Source organism: Pteropus medius, unplaced genomic scaffold (assembly GCF_902729225.1).
Source record: "Pteropus medius unplaced genomic scaffold, Ma_sr-lr_union100, whole genome shotgun sequence".
Classification (NCBI taxonomy): domain Eukaryota; kingdom Metazoa; phylum Chordata; class Mammalia; order Chiroptera; family Pteropodidae; genus Pteropus; species Pteropus medius.
The window spans coordinates 12,026,594-12,042,157 of record NW_024344370.1 but is presented as its reverse complement, the minus strand read 5'-3'; positions in this window follow the sequence as shown (position 1 = coordinate 12,042,157).

Sequence of the window (15,564 nt, the reverse complement as noted above, 5' to 3'; positions counted from 1 at the left end):
CACTTTAATTTGATTACGTGATAACAAAAGATAAATTCTCCCAGCTTTAATGAGCTCTGTTGAATCAGCACCCCAAACAGTTTTGCCTATGCTGGCTCATATCTGCACTAGGTCACGAATAATGTGGAGTCGCTTGCATTTGGCTCCTGTTCCAAACCGCTCTGAGTCCTCTAGTTAGATCAGAACTCACAAGAAGTGTAAATTAAGAAGGTGATCAGGGTGAGGGAAAGGCTGTGTGTTCAAGTGGCTTTGTGAGATGACCAGTGAAGTCTCTGATCCCCCTCACAAATAAGCAGTTTTCAGTTGGGATGACTGCATCCTTCTGAAGGCTCTGAAGAACACATCCCCTGTTTTGCCATTTTCGGTTCCTAAATCAGGAGGCCTGCAGCACTTCCTGTTGTCTGTTTGCATACCTGCTGAGCCTTCCACTTTTCCCTGCTGACAGCCATCTTACCCAGAATGTGCCTCCTCAGACAGACAACCACATGGCGGGGAGGAGGTGAGGGGTGGTCAGGATCAGGGCAGGGTCAGAGCTTTTTGGATGTTGAGTTTTGGGAAGGTCTATGTAATTTGGGACAGTTTGTGACTGCATTTGAGAAGGAAGCTGGTGACTTAAATAAACATTGACTGTTTCTGAACAAATTAGTTGAGAGTCAAAAAATTTGAATTCATTCTCCCCAGAGACTTTTCTTTCCAAGTATACATGGGTTTATGGGCTCGCTGACACAAATGCACACACACAGGGTCCACCAGGCGGCTGAAAATTGGGAGAAACAGTGGCATTCCTGAATCTCATCACGAGAAGAAACATGAGATGCTTGACCCCTTCCTGTTACTTGCTGAGAGGCTTATGTGGGGTGAGGAACTGGGTCAAAACAGGGCCTGTCACAGACAACTGTTCTTGCCACCGGCTCTCCAAAATATTTCCCAAAGCCCTAGAGCACCCGATACATGCACCCGCATAACTGCACATACATGGAAGATGAGCTTTCTTTTGTAACAGCTGCAGCTTCTTAACAGAATGGTCTTTTCACTGAGCCTGTCATACAGACTCACCCAAAGCCCCTGTCAATATTCAAAATCCAGGAGGAAGTTGAGTAAACAGAGCACAGTTACCTAAAGTGGCACTTGGCCAGGCCACCTGGGCTAACAGAGATCCAGGAGCTACTGAATGACCTCAACTGTTCGGAAAAAATAACTGTTTGTTATTTTCATGAACAAAATAATAATCAGGCGAACCTCTAGAGTCCTGGGTGTGAACACAAAGCTGGGGTCAAAGAGATACCCCACAGAGTGTATCAAGGCTCAGACCAACCTGGAAAGGAAAGCCAAGGATGAACTGTGGCTGTCACACATGGAATGTGGGCTGCAGGATGAACATTGTACCGAAGGAGAATTGACCAAGTCCCCCTGCACAGATGTGAGCGTGGAGTGGGGCTTAAGTTTAGGGATCAGACACTCTCCAGGGAAGAATGGATGACAGCTCTGTGCAGCTGTCTGGAAAGTTCAGGTCTGTTGAACCGTTCCAGTGACTTTAGAGAATTAAGATGTTTGGGGTAGCAGTTCCAGACAAAACTCTGAATTTAGTCTAGCTTCCAGTTGTTCAGGCCAAAAACCTTGCCATCATTCTTGATATTACTTTCTCTCTGTGTCTCTGTTTCTATCTCTGTTCTTTCTCTCTCTCTCTCTCTCTCTCTCTCTCTCTCTCTCTCTCTCACACACACACACACACACACACACACACACACACACACACACTATATCTATCAGGAAATCCTATGAAATCCTATTGGCCCTACTTTCAAAATATATCCAAATTCTGTTCATTTCTCATAATCCTCTGTCACTATTTATCACTTTGGTCCAAGCCACCATCATCTCTTACCTTGATTACTGAAATAACTTCCCCAGGGTTCTTGTTTTCACCCTTACTCCCCCGCAGTCCACACAGCAACCAGAGGGATACTCGTAAAATGTAAGTCAGTATTGTCCCTTCTCTGCTGGAAACCCTCCAAAGGCTCCGCATCTTACACAGAGGGAAAGCCAAAGTCCTTCTACTAATTTCAAGATCCTGAAGTCTAGCCCCATGGCACTTGGCTCTAATCTCCTCTCAGCCTCATTCACTCATTCAAGCCTCCTCATCCTACTTGAACTTCCCAGGACCACTCCCGCCTCAGGGATCTCCTCAGATGCAGTTCCTTTGGCCTGCGGAGCTCTTTCCCCAGATGTATTCATGACTCATGCCCTCACTCCCTTTCCTCAAATAGCTTCTCAGAAAGTTCTACCCCATCTAAAATTGCAAGTATATACAAATCTCCTTTTAACTGCTCTGTTCTTTTTTCATATAATTTATCACTTTCTAATGTTACATATAAACACATATATGTAGAATGCATTTATTATATATTTATTAAACTTTCTGTCTTTTCCCTCACTAAAATGCAAAAGTTCCATGAGAGTAAAGAGTTTTATATAATTTGTTAATTGGTGGATTCTTTGAGCCTCTTAGCATGTCTGGTATATAGATGGCTATCAATACAAAGAGTTTAAATGAGCAAATAAAATAATTTCGGGTCAAAAGCTATTAAATGTTTCTTTCCCCAGATTAGAACTCTTCCAAGGCAGGAAACGTATCATCTATTCATTCATACATGTGGTAAGTATTTTTTGAGCACCTACTCTATACCAAGCACTATGCTGTGGTCTAAAATTATATGGTGAACAAAACATATATGATCTTGCCTTTATGGAGCTCACAATTTAATGACTATAGACAGACACTCTACAATTAACCACACAAATAAGAAAGTAATTACAATTGACATGAGTGTACTATTAAAATAGTCCAGGAAAGACATTATGTTTTAGGTTAGGTTGATGACAGAGCTGATGAAAAGAGCTAAGATTCAAGATTATTTAGAAGATAGAAAATAAAGGAATTGTCAATGGATTCAATGGGGTTGGAAGGATTTTAAGACAAAGTTGAGTCCCAAATTTCTGGTTTAAGAAACTGGATGGATTAAAAAAGTTGTATGATTTAGTGTAGTAGGCTGAATAATGGTCCACAAAAGTTATCTATATCCTAATATTTGTAATCTATAACTGCTACCTTATCTGGAAAATGAGTATTTGCAGGTGTGATTAATTTAAGGATCCAGAGATTATTTTGGATGGATTATCTGGGTGGGCTCTAAGTGCAATCACATGTATCCTTACAAGAGAGAAACAGAGGGAGATTAAAAGACACACACACACACACACACACACACACAGGCAAGGTGAAGATGGAACAGAGAGATTTGAAGATAGGAGGCACATGGAGTGCACAGACATTTGATTAAACATCATTCTGGCTGTGTCTGTGAGGGTGTTTCTGGATGAAATTTACATTTGAATTGGTAGACTGAGAAAAGCAGATTACTTTCCCCACATGGGTTGGGCTTATCCAATCAGTTAAAGATCTGAACAGAACGAAAAGGCTGAATAAGAGGGAACTTCTCCTATCAGAAAAGAGGAAACTTTCTATGATCTGCTTGAAGTAGGGATTCTAGTCTTCTGCCCTCAGACTGAATACTTATACCATGGGCTTTCTGAGTCTCTAACTTGCTGCTATAGATCCTGTGACTCCTTTACCCTCCATAGCTCTGATAAGCCAGTTCCCAAAACTACACACACACACACACACACACACACACACACACGCATACACAATATTGGTTTTGTTTCTCTGGAAAACCCTCACAAATACATCAAAGAATGCTGACAGACACTGAAAACAGGAATAGTCAAGGAACAGATTCACCCCTGAAGCCTCCGCAGGAAGTGTGGTCCTGCTGACACACTGATTTCAGCTCAGTAGAACTGATTTTAGATTTCTGGCCTCCAGGACTATGAAAGTATAAAATGTGTGCTGTTTTAAGCCAAACTGTTTTTTGTAATTTGTTTTAGAAGCTACAGGAAACTAACACAATAAGAACCCATTATAAGAGAAGTATCTAAGTGTAGGGGGCAGCAAGATCCAGTTTGGAACATAAAATCTGAGACGCCTGTCACACAGCTAATAGAGAGGCAGCGATTTAGATGTACAGATATGGGACTGGTTAAATGATGTGAGCAGGTGTAACCTGAGGTCTCAGGGACTGGAAAGCATAAAAAGTGGAATGAAAGAGAAGGATGGCTGAGCACCACAACCTGGGGAACTCTCAGCATTGAGAGGTCAGTAGAAAGGTAGCCCGAGAAAGGAGTAGGAGAGAGAGCATGGGGTTTCGGAGGCCAAGGGAGGTGAGTGCTTTTGAATGATAGAGTGATCAGCTCTGGAGCAGAACCGAGTCTGGAACGGATTTAAGAGTGAATGGCTGATCCAGAAGCAGAGACAGCCTGCGTGGGCAACTTATTCTTCACGTTTGTTTAAGTCAGAAAGTATGTAAAGAGAGCAGATAATTACAGGGGATATTGAATCCAAGAAGGCTTATTCATTCTTATTTTCAGATAGAAGAACCTAGATCATTGCACGTGACTTGGAAAATGACCTAATGGAGTGGAAACTATTGGAAATGCAGGTGAGGGTGGGGTTACCTGGTGAAGCCCGAGAAGGCTAAAAGGGGAAAATTTTTAAATCTCTATGCCCAGCCTGCTCCCGAGACCAATGACATCAGGTTTTCTGAGTTGGGACACAGACATCAATCATTTTTAAAGCTTCCCAGGTGATTCCAGTGAGTGGTCCAGGGGTTTCAGAGCAAATCTGGAAGGCATGCTCCAAGGTGGGGGTCAGGTGAAGGCACAGGCGCAGACAGGTTTGGAAGTTTGGTGGGTGTAAGTTAGGGGGTTCCCAGCTTCAACTATGAATTTCCAAAATTCAAGACAAGGCCATGTGCTCAGCATGTGTTGAGCATATAATGGAATAAGGGGGAGACTGAGAGCTGAAGAAAAGATGACGTGGTTCATACTGAGAGTGGAAAAGGAAAGATGCCCCAGCTGGGGAATGTGGTGAGGGTGCTGGAAAGGGCTGTGAGTTTATAGCTTACCACCATGCATTCTTCCAGATGACATTTGTCAGATAGGCAACAAACTAGGCTGTGGGGGTAAAACATAAGCAAGACATCGTCCTCACTGTTTCCACAATTCAACGGAGGAGGGAGTTACATAAGTGAACAGAGGATTCAGGAACTGTAATAGAATCGAGCACAAGGGATAGCAGGGACTCTCGCTCTTGTGGAGACAGAAATCTCCTCCCATCACAGTACTTGGCATGTAGGATGCTCTTGAGACATGTTCATTAGACTCCAAGCACCTTACTGTTGTGGGGAAATCAGAGATGACAACTCAGCTCTCATTCTGCAGGCGTAGCTAAAGCAACCCTAAAACAGTAATGACATAGCAGCAGCACAGTGCCACATGGGGTCACTGACCAGGGGAAAGTCTCATCGCTCTCAGGAAGGGTAGCAATGCCGAAGTCAACAGAGGATTTTCTACAAAGTAATCTCGATGTGACATTTCATAAAGTGGTCACTAGGTGGCAGGGTTAACATTTGCAAAATAACTACCAGTAGCTAGATGTGTAGAAAATAATCTGATACCACTAGTGCGAAAACCCCAAACTTCCTGGCTTCCTTGCAGTTTCCTGTGCCATTGTGCCCAGCATGGAGAAGAATAGTAAATAAATGATAATTTTAGGTCACTGTTTAATGTGAACCAACTGGCCCTTGGTTATTTAGTCTCATTTATCTCTAGCCTTTAGAACAACACTCTAAAAAGGGAGCCACTAGAAGTGTGGCTAGTGCAACTGAGAACCTAAATATTTAATTTAATCTATTTAATTCATTTAAATATAAAAACTGTACTCTATTCAATTACTGAAAAAAATTTAAGAGTGCTTGGAACAACTTGGTTATATTGATATACTTTTTCAACTGTGATTTTTATGAAATCTAAATACAGATCAAATACTTCCAATAAAAATGTAGTGTCAAACAGATGTACAAGTGTAAAGTACATAGTATGAAAGATAGAAGATAAATATCTCATTAATATTTTACATTGATTATATTGATTTCTGCATTGCTTGAAATTATTGTATTTTGGGCTAAATAAAATATATTATTAAAATTAATTTCACCTGCTTTTTATATTTTTAATATGGGTATCTTAGTCTGCTCAGGCTGCTATAACAGAATACCATCAAGTGGGTGGTTCAGACAACAAACATTTCTCATAGTTCTGAAAGCCAGGAAGTCTAAAATCAAGGTGCTGGCACACTAGGTGCCTGGCGAGGGCCCTCTTCCTGGTTCGGAGATGACCACCTTCTTACTGTATCCTCACTTGGTGGAGAGAGAGACCATTTCTCTTGTGTCTCTTCTTATAAAAGTACAAAATGTATCACAAGGGCTCTACCCTCATGACCTAATTACTTCTCAAAAGTTCCACATCCAAATGCTATCAAATTGGGGATTTGGGCTTCAACATATGAATTTTGAAGAGACACATTCAGTCCATAACAGTGGGCTACCAGAAAATCTTATATTCCATATGTAGCTCCCATCACGTTTCTATTGGATAATTTGCTCAGAAGGATGTATAGAGTTAGCCTTGGCAATAGGACTTTTGTTTAATGAGACAACAGGAGAATGGGTGAGCGTAGGACAAGAAAGAGACTCGGAAATGAGGCCGAGCTGGAGGTCACAGAGCAGTGGGCTGGCATTCTCCCAACCTTGCCCTGCTCTTGACCCTGAGACCCTGACCGTTCTGATGGTCCTTTCCCTTCTTCAGGTTTCCCTGTTACCTTCTGTCTATTTTACCTATGTACCAGACTCCCTAGGTTCAAACCGTATCTCATCCACATAGCTGAATGAACTTGAGCAATTTATTTAGCTTCCTTGTGTCTCCTTACCCAGAAATGACTACTTAGAGTGTAGTCATGAAGATTAAATGATTTAATATCTGTAAAGTACTTAGAACAGTACCTGGCCATAGTAAGCACTATGTGCTAGGTATTATTATTATTATTTTCTCAAGAAAAAAAATTAACTTTTTTTTTCAACTTTTTATGAAGATGGTAAATAGTTGGCATTCTAAGTTGTAATTGAAAAAAAAAAAGACTTCCAATCTCAATTTTGCAAATGACAGTGTAAAGAAAAATGTAACAACTAAAAAAAAATAAAAAGGCACATTTACTTCAGAACTATGACCCATGGTCAGGCTATTTTCCTAGTAGAATTACAGATTGGAAATGTGCCACTCCAGCTTCCCATTCCATCCTGCTTCCCACTCCATCCCCTGCAGAAAAACAGAGCCTGAAGCCAAGGCCAACATGTGTCATGCCAACCTGTCACCGGTCTTGTGGTGGTAGTTCAGCCATTCTCTATTGTAGCACACCATTTTGACCTCATAGCTGATCTTTCCAGACACTATGAAACTGCACTGCTCTACCCAGGCTGGTGGCAGGGGACTGGGGGACATTTTTCAGAAAACCACAACCTAGGACATTAGGACAGCTGACTCAGTGTCTGGTTCTGATGTTACTGACTCACAAGAAGCAAACGTTGTTTTTTTTTTTTTTTTGGTCATTTGTTTCTTATTGGCTCCTGAATATTAATGTACACATATTTCAAAGCTACAAGTCAGCTTCACTTTACACAGCAGATTATAGGTATAGCTCAATTTTGAAAAATAGGGTCATCAAAAAGTGCAGTAGATTTGGTTACAGTTTAAAGAAATTCTACAATGCAGTTCAGTCATAAACTTAGCCTTTAATAAAATAAATCATTGTATTTTATTAGTTCTACAAATTTAAATTTTTATGGCATACTTGCTTAAAATAAATTATATTTATAAAGTGAAAAAGGAGTCTTAGAATTTCCTCTTTTTATTTCTTCTTTTTTTGTTGCTCGTTAATAATATACTGCAACAGGAACGAATTATGTTCCAAAGAGGAAGACTATGCTAGAATTGAAGCTACAGTCTCACAATTTTCCCACAACTGGCCACAGTTACTTGAGTCTCCATGTAAAGACTTTTGCTCTTACCTTAATATGTATTTATGGCTGGTCTTATCACAATATATATTTATTCAGAAATACAAAATGGATTTTCTCTCCCTTGTTGAAGATCTCAAGACATGCCAATTCTTGGCTTCCTGTTTTTTTTTTTGTTTTCTTCTCCCTACAGGTTTCATATATTTGTATCTCATTTGGGGAAATAAAAAGGCCAAAAGCTAGATCAGTTTACCTTGGAGGCAAACTGTCTACTGTGTTAGTCAATGTTAGGGTTCTGGGGGTATATTGCATCCTGAGTGTTCAGGGCCCGTTACTCCCTGACTTACCTGCAACCAGGCACATCCCATTGGCTAGGCTTAACTGAGCCCTGGGTCCCAAGCCCAGAAGTGGAGGAAGCTCAGAGCTGACACCTGAGACAACTTTCCTCTCCAATCATGTTGGCTGCTGACCTGATCTGGAATCTGGGAAACCTCAGAAGACTGGGAGTCTACAAAACAAAAGTTCTAAGGGGAGAAAACAAATAGGTGTTGCGTAGGCCTTCCAGAGCCCAAGAAACACGATGAAAAAAACATTCGGACAAGTAAGGGACAAATGGAGTGGTAAGATGGTGAAAAGCCATAGCTAAAGGTGAGGTTCAAAGATAAGAAGGAACACAAAAAATCCGAGAGGAAGCGGGAGTTAGGGACACAACTGAAGCAAGAATGGAATGCTAACAAAACAGACCTTACGAGAAAAAGATCTTCAAAAAGGAAATGTAATAGAAGTGAAATGGGGGACAGGCAAGAAAATAAACGCAACCTATGAGAAAGGCAAAGGAAAAGAATAATAAAGAAGTCTTTTCCTGAGAAAGAGGCAAGAATGATCCCAAAGTTTTGACCGATTCTCCATCTATCTCTGCCGAAATTGATATATTCCTACTATTGGATTGGTTTTGTTTTAAGTCAGAAACAATAGTAACTCAGTAAATACTTGTAAATGCAATATTTTTTATAATTTCGAAATAAAGAAACTCTCAAATTTAAATTGCTTCAGATCTGCAAACCTTACCCCATACCCCAAAATCGTAATTATGTTTCGTCTATGCAGGAGCTAAGAGAGAAGTATTTGGGTACAGGCTTTATTCGTGCCATTTGTGGGAACTGAGATTTCAGGAATCTATCTGGGGTAAATAGTGCTTCTCTCTGAGGAGTAAAAGGTTCCAACCCTGTCAAATTCAGTGGTTTGGGAAATTTATTGGAGGGACCCAAGCTCTGCTTTAAAATAGACAGAAGCTGGTGTGTGAGATTCAAGTCATCTCTAGAAATGTGTACGGAAAATATAGGCAAGTTTCGCCACAATAAAAGCCCTCTGTGCAGAATCTTAACCTTTACTTCTAGCTCCTCAGCTCCTCCCCAAGCCCCTTGATCCTCCACCAGGGCACCTAAGCTCAGGCCCATTGCTCAAGAGCTCATGTGACTGGGGAGAGCCTCCCTCACCGGAGGAAGGAGCAGCAGTAAGCATAGATTGGCTATGCAAACCTGGTGAGCCACCTTAACTTGTTTCTTTGTATGTGCAAATATTTCCTCTCAGCCCTACTTAACAATCGGCAGTCATGATGTGCCCTAATTACAACGATAAATTGGGCCTGGGGCAGCCACCTCCTGCTCCATCATTAAAGAAAACTATTTACAGTGGCCTTTGCAGTCAATTCATCTCCTTAGCACTAAGAAGTCACCATGGCTCACAGTAGTCACTGGTTGTGAGCAGGGAAGCCTTCGGTGGCCAACAGAATTAGGTACTCACTCAGCAGCCCCAGCAGTAGCTCAAAGCTATAGATTCTGCACAATTTAAAAATGCATCTGTGCGAAGCAAGGAGTGGCCCACAGGCCTGGGGACCAAGTCAGCATGTCCTTGGCATTTACTAAGTCCAGATGTCTTTATCTTCTGGGCAGGAAGTCAGAGTCTGTCCAGATGGCATCTTGATTGCATTCAGTCCAGCTGATTAAATTTCTAAGGCTGACATCTCTTCCAAATACCCTCTCCATCCAATGAAAATATGGTTGCCAAATAAATGCCAGGAAGAATCCCTGCAGAGGACAGCAAACTGGGAAACTGAGTGCCTGAGACATCCGTGCCATGCATATTTCCTGCCCCGTGGCTGGGGTTCTGGGATTCTTTCCACTACAAGCAAAGGAGTTTCTGGAGAGGTGATGTGGTGAGGGGCAAGATTGTGAGTCTGGGATCAGTCAGATCCCATGAGAAGTCCTGCATTCTCTCCTTTCTGGCTTGTGACATTTGCATATCCCTGAGCCAATCTGGCCTCACCTTATTCACCTTTACGTTTGGAATAAGACTAGGACCTACTTCAACAAGTTGTTCTGAAGATTTTATGAGATAATGCATGCCAAGTGCTTGCAAGAGTGCCTGGCACCTGGTAAGGGTTCCCTGCATACATTTTCTGAAGTCGTCTGTTTATTTTTGTCTCTAGCTTTACTTTGCCTTTTGAGGAGCTGCTCCTTAAAAACACAAACCCAAATAAAGGCAAGGAACCAGCCTGGTAACTGGCATGTGCTTTATACTAGAAATAATAAGTTATTCTTCACAGTTTTTTATGGGTTACCCTTCTTTCACGAGCACTCTTGAGTGCTCGGGGAAGACAGTATTTCTCTTTTATAGAATTTGAGACTCTGAGAGGCTAATGACTTGTCTAAGATTACACAGGTACCTGTGTCTGAAGATGGACATAGTAAAAGCCATTGAAGGCCTATCTGCTACTAAGCCCACTTATGCCAGGAAGACAGTGCTCCATGTGGAGAAGAGGAACGAACAAGATCTCCTCAAACCACCACCATCCCAACCCCCACAAATGCTTCCTGTCATCCCAATGGGATGTTCTGAGGTTCACCAGAATGAAGAAAGGACACCATATTACCATTTACAGAAGTCGCCCCCTATCTTTTTGCTAGTTCAGAAAATCCTTTCCTCCCATTCTTCACTTTAAAGGGTTCTGGGAATTTAATCCAATACAAAGCTCACAGTAAACAGCCTGACAAGAGACAGGATGTGAAAAAATGTTCTAGAAGGCCTAAAAGTAAATGGCTTGATAATATTATGAATAATCTCAGCTCTTGGGAATGTTAGACAAATGTTATTCTTTTACATTCTTTAAGTAAAAAAAAAAAAAAAGGCGGAGTCAGATTAAATTATTTTAAAGCTTTCTTTTTTAGCTTTAAATGTCTGATGTTAATGTACTACTCTTAGGACAATTTTATTTTAGGGCTGAGAGTTTATATCAGAATCCCAATTTCCAGTCCTATGGCCTAGTCCTCATATGCCCCTGACTGTTAAAATCACATGTATTTAAAGCTTGAGAGAAAAACACTAAGGAAGAAGTTAACATTCTGACTTTATAAAATGCACTGTTTGAAAGCGAAGTTAGTGACTGGTGCTGACCTTATGTTTGCTGTAAGTTAAAGTTTTTTAAATATTCTAACATGTTACATTTATTTCTAGAACCATATATGTATGTACAACCAGGTGACCACAGATAATAGTGAAACCTAGATTTAAGGAAATGTCTCAGCATCAGACAATTTTTAAATTGTTATAATACAGGCCCCAAGGAGTGGATATTTTCAATATCAGTCATCTGGGAAAGAGATGAATCCTGGGGCAGAAAATGCAGACTGTTCTCGGACTGGGCAAAGAATAACTCCCCCTCCCCGTGAGTACAGAAGCCAAGAAAGCTTGGGTTCTGAGATGTGAAAAGGCCTGGAGTGGTTTCTTTCTTTTTCTTTTTCTTTTTTGACGGAGGAGAGCTGGTTATGTCACATGAAGATACTGTGCCTGCTTTGTTGGTGGTGGTGGCGGTGCCAGGGCAGAGAAATAGCCTGTTCTGCAGCAGCAGGATCAAGGGCAGCATTGTGAAAGCCATTAATAAAATGGAGCTTGAACTCAAGCAGGACATGAGAAAGCCACGTCCCCTCTCCAGGTGGCAAAAGGCTTGAGGGCTCTGTACCGATATGCCCATGAGGCAGAACGCAGGAACCCCTCAGAGAGAGGTCAGGATGACATTGAGATGGCTTTACTTCTGGCTTTTATGCCTCTGAACCATGTGTCATAATAATTTGGAAAATTATTTGGAGTAAAATTGACCATTTGATGCATTAGAATAGTCAAGTTTAAGTAGAATTTTAGATGCAAATAGATTTATCTGGGGGCAGAGGGGAAAGCAGTCATGACTCAAAAGCAGAACAAAAACTAAGTGTACTGAAGGGAAAAATTAAAAAAGGACAGTGTAACACCATCTGGTGCTCATAAGCTAAAATGAAAATGAAACATCTAGTTCTTTGCTAACATTGGATCACAAAAGCATATTTTGTTTTGTACACCCTTGAAAGAAAGTAAATAACCTTTGGGTTGTAGCGAAGAAAGGGTTTGAAGAACTAAACAAGTTTTCCTAGGACCTCACATCACTCCCCAGACTATAATCACCTAGAAATAAGGGGTAGTGAGTGCCTTCCAGACACGAAAATAGACAATTCTTTGGAGTCAACCATGGGTGGCAGCTAACCCAAGGTATGAACTACATGGAAACCTGGTGAAATAAAAGAACAACCACCACCAAAAAAAAAAAAAAAAAAATGGTTTGGGATGTGGGTGTAAATATGTGATATAAGGGTACTTGAACTTTATGACACGTCTTGGGTCCACAAATCTGTTGTTTCTCTGCTAATGGGTTTACTGGTCACAATTTAAAAATGAGTTTCTGATGCCTTATCTCATCGTCTCCTTTCCCTCTCCATATCTCTGCAAGAACTGTTCTTAGAACGGGCGACTGCAATTCTACCCCTTAAGGGCACTGTGAAGGAATTAGGATTGCAGCAGTCATGATGTCCATTACCCTCTATTTTTTATGTTTGCCAAGAAGGTTTAAGACCAACTGGAGTAGGAAAGAAAGAGAAATAGTCAACAAAAACAAATGTAACTTCATTTTATTGGCTCAAGCCAATGACTTACATAAGTAAAATGGGAATCATTGTTTTGAAATAAGAGTGAATAATGGGATTTTGGATGAAAAGTATTTTATAGATAACTTAGTCCAGCTCCATCATTTTATAGATGAGGAAATTAAGACAGAAAAACTTTCCCAAGCACAAACAACTAGTTAATGGCAAAGCTAGAACCAGGATTCATCAGTGCTTTTCTTGGGAGATTCGGAAAATATTGAGATAAACAAACTGTTAGAGACTATAATGCTTTCATTGAGACACAATTGGATGAGCTAGAGATTTTTAATCTAAAAAGGGGATAATTCAGAGACATGACTATTTTCAAATACATGAAAGACTGGCAAGTAGAAAAAGGGCTTGAACTTGTTCTGTTGCTGAAGGTAACAAGGACGATTGTGGGGAAGTTGGAGGAATGACTTCAGTGGTTCAGAATAATATAGAACCATTTAAACAGTCAAAATCTGCCAAAATAATTTGTTGGGAGAATAGTAAGGTTTCCATCACCTGAGGTATTTTAGAAAAGCCTGGGAGGTACTGTGTATGTTTTTGTCCGTTAAAAAGCGTGGAGTAAGGGCTGTGGAGGAGAGGATTCAGGCATGAAAATCATTAGGGTGGGGTGACCTTTAAGAGTATGTGATTCTTTACAACCAGGTACCCAATAAGGGTTTCATTTTGGCCTCCAAACTCTAAAACCTATCTTCCCATCTGTTTGTAATAGTTTAAATTTTAATCTATTTCCTATTTCAGGGTGTTACACCCTGAATATTTGATTTGAATGCTGTGGCAGAAGGTCACTCGTATTCATTTATTTTATTTTACTCTTATACACTCGCAGTGAATCTTTTGAATTCATTATGCAAATACATGCAAATCATATGCAAATAATGTGGCCTCAGAAAATGACAAAACCTTAACTGAGTCATCACACCTTTTCTTAAGAAGAGAAGAAATATGCCTTTTCAATGTTTTGAGGGGCAAGAGACAATTTTCTGAGAATGATATTTACATGACATTGGAATTGGTTCATGACATTGGAATTGGTTACTTAGAGGAATCTTTGCCTCATATTCCTCATATTTATGTAGGACTTTAAGGTTTAAAAAAGCATTTTTACATGAATGATCCCATTTGATCCTTGTAATTACTGTGATGTCAGCATGAACAGAAATTGAAATCCCTGTTCTATTATTCAGATGGGAAATAGACTCAGAGAGGTGGAATGACTAGCCTGAGTTTGCTAGTTGATAAGCGATGGGTCTAGACCTCCTTCCAGTCCAGACTCTCCTCGTTTTACCATAATGCATGCCTTCTTTCAAGCAAGGAGATCTGACGTAGGTCTGGGTTTGCACAGACTATGTTTCACCAAAGCATCTTCAGATGTGCTTTCGTTGATGAAGATGGCATTTTACGTGTGACCATAAAAGACTAAATGTTTGTAGTAGCCCCAGCACAGCACTACATGCATCGTTTGTCCGACTCCCTCTGCTCTTTGGCATCTGCTCTGAAATCTCCAATGAAGAACTTTCTGCACCCCATCCACTCTTCAGCTCCTTGAGGAAAAATTTGTTCTTAAGCTATGGAGAATAATAACACAGTCTCTACAGTGAAACTGTTGGGATCTGAAGCCCTAATCCACCACTCTCTAGTTGTGTGGCCTTGGAGAATTCATTTTATTTTTCTAAATGTCAGTTTTTACATCTATAAAATGGGATAAATAATAGCACCTCTTTAATAGAATGTGTGATAAGGAGATACACAAGAAAAAAAAACAACCTGCCCACTGTCTGAAACATAGTTAAGTGCTCGATAAATGGTAGCTACTATAATTATTGTATTAGTGATAGAAATACAGTAGTGGTAGTATTAGTACCAGTATCTCAAGTCATTGTGACCCCATTGCTAACAATGGGGCTCTTGGAAATGGAATGGGAAAACAATAATGCTAATAATGATAATAAGTATCTCCTATATGCCAGAGGGTTAGAGAACAGACACTTTTTGAGGTAGCTAAATTCAGCCCTGTGAGGAATGCTTTAACTTTCACTTTCTCTAATCATTACCACATCTTGCATCATAATGAGGGTAATTGCAATCCTGCTTCAAAGCTATTTCTAAGGAGAAATAGAGCCAAGGCTCAAAGTCTGCTCTCTTAGCTAAAGGTTCTCCATATAGTAATGTCCTCTACTTCTCCAAGTCAGATTGGGAGGAAACAAAAGGGGATTCCACCCCAGCTGTTTTAGCAGGCCTGAATCATCACATCAATGGACAGATCTGTCCTTCTGTTTGAAGATCAGAGGTGAATACTGATGAGGTGTCCAAGGCAGCAGCAGACAGAGGTACAAGGAGCAGCTACACTTGATTGTTTCCTTTTGCTTCAGTCCCCAGCTCTACCAGGCACCACCACTGGCTCAGTCCCTCCATCAGTCTGCACAGAGTGCCCTGCTTTCCCAGCATGCCTTAGCACCTCTCCCAGTCACTAGCCTGGGACAACTAACAAAGTGATGTCCTTTGAGAGGATAGCTTTCTGCTTCCACAACATCTCTCGAAGAAAGGGACCAGAAGTTGTCCAAACTCTTGATGTT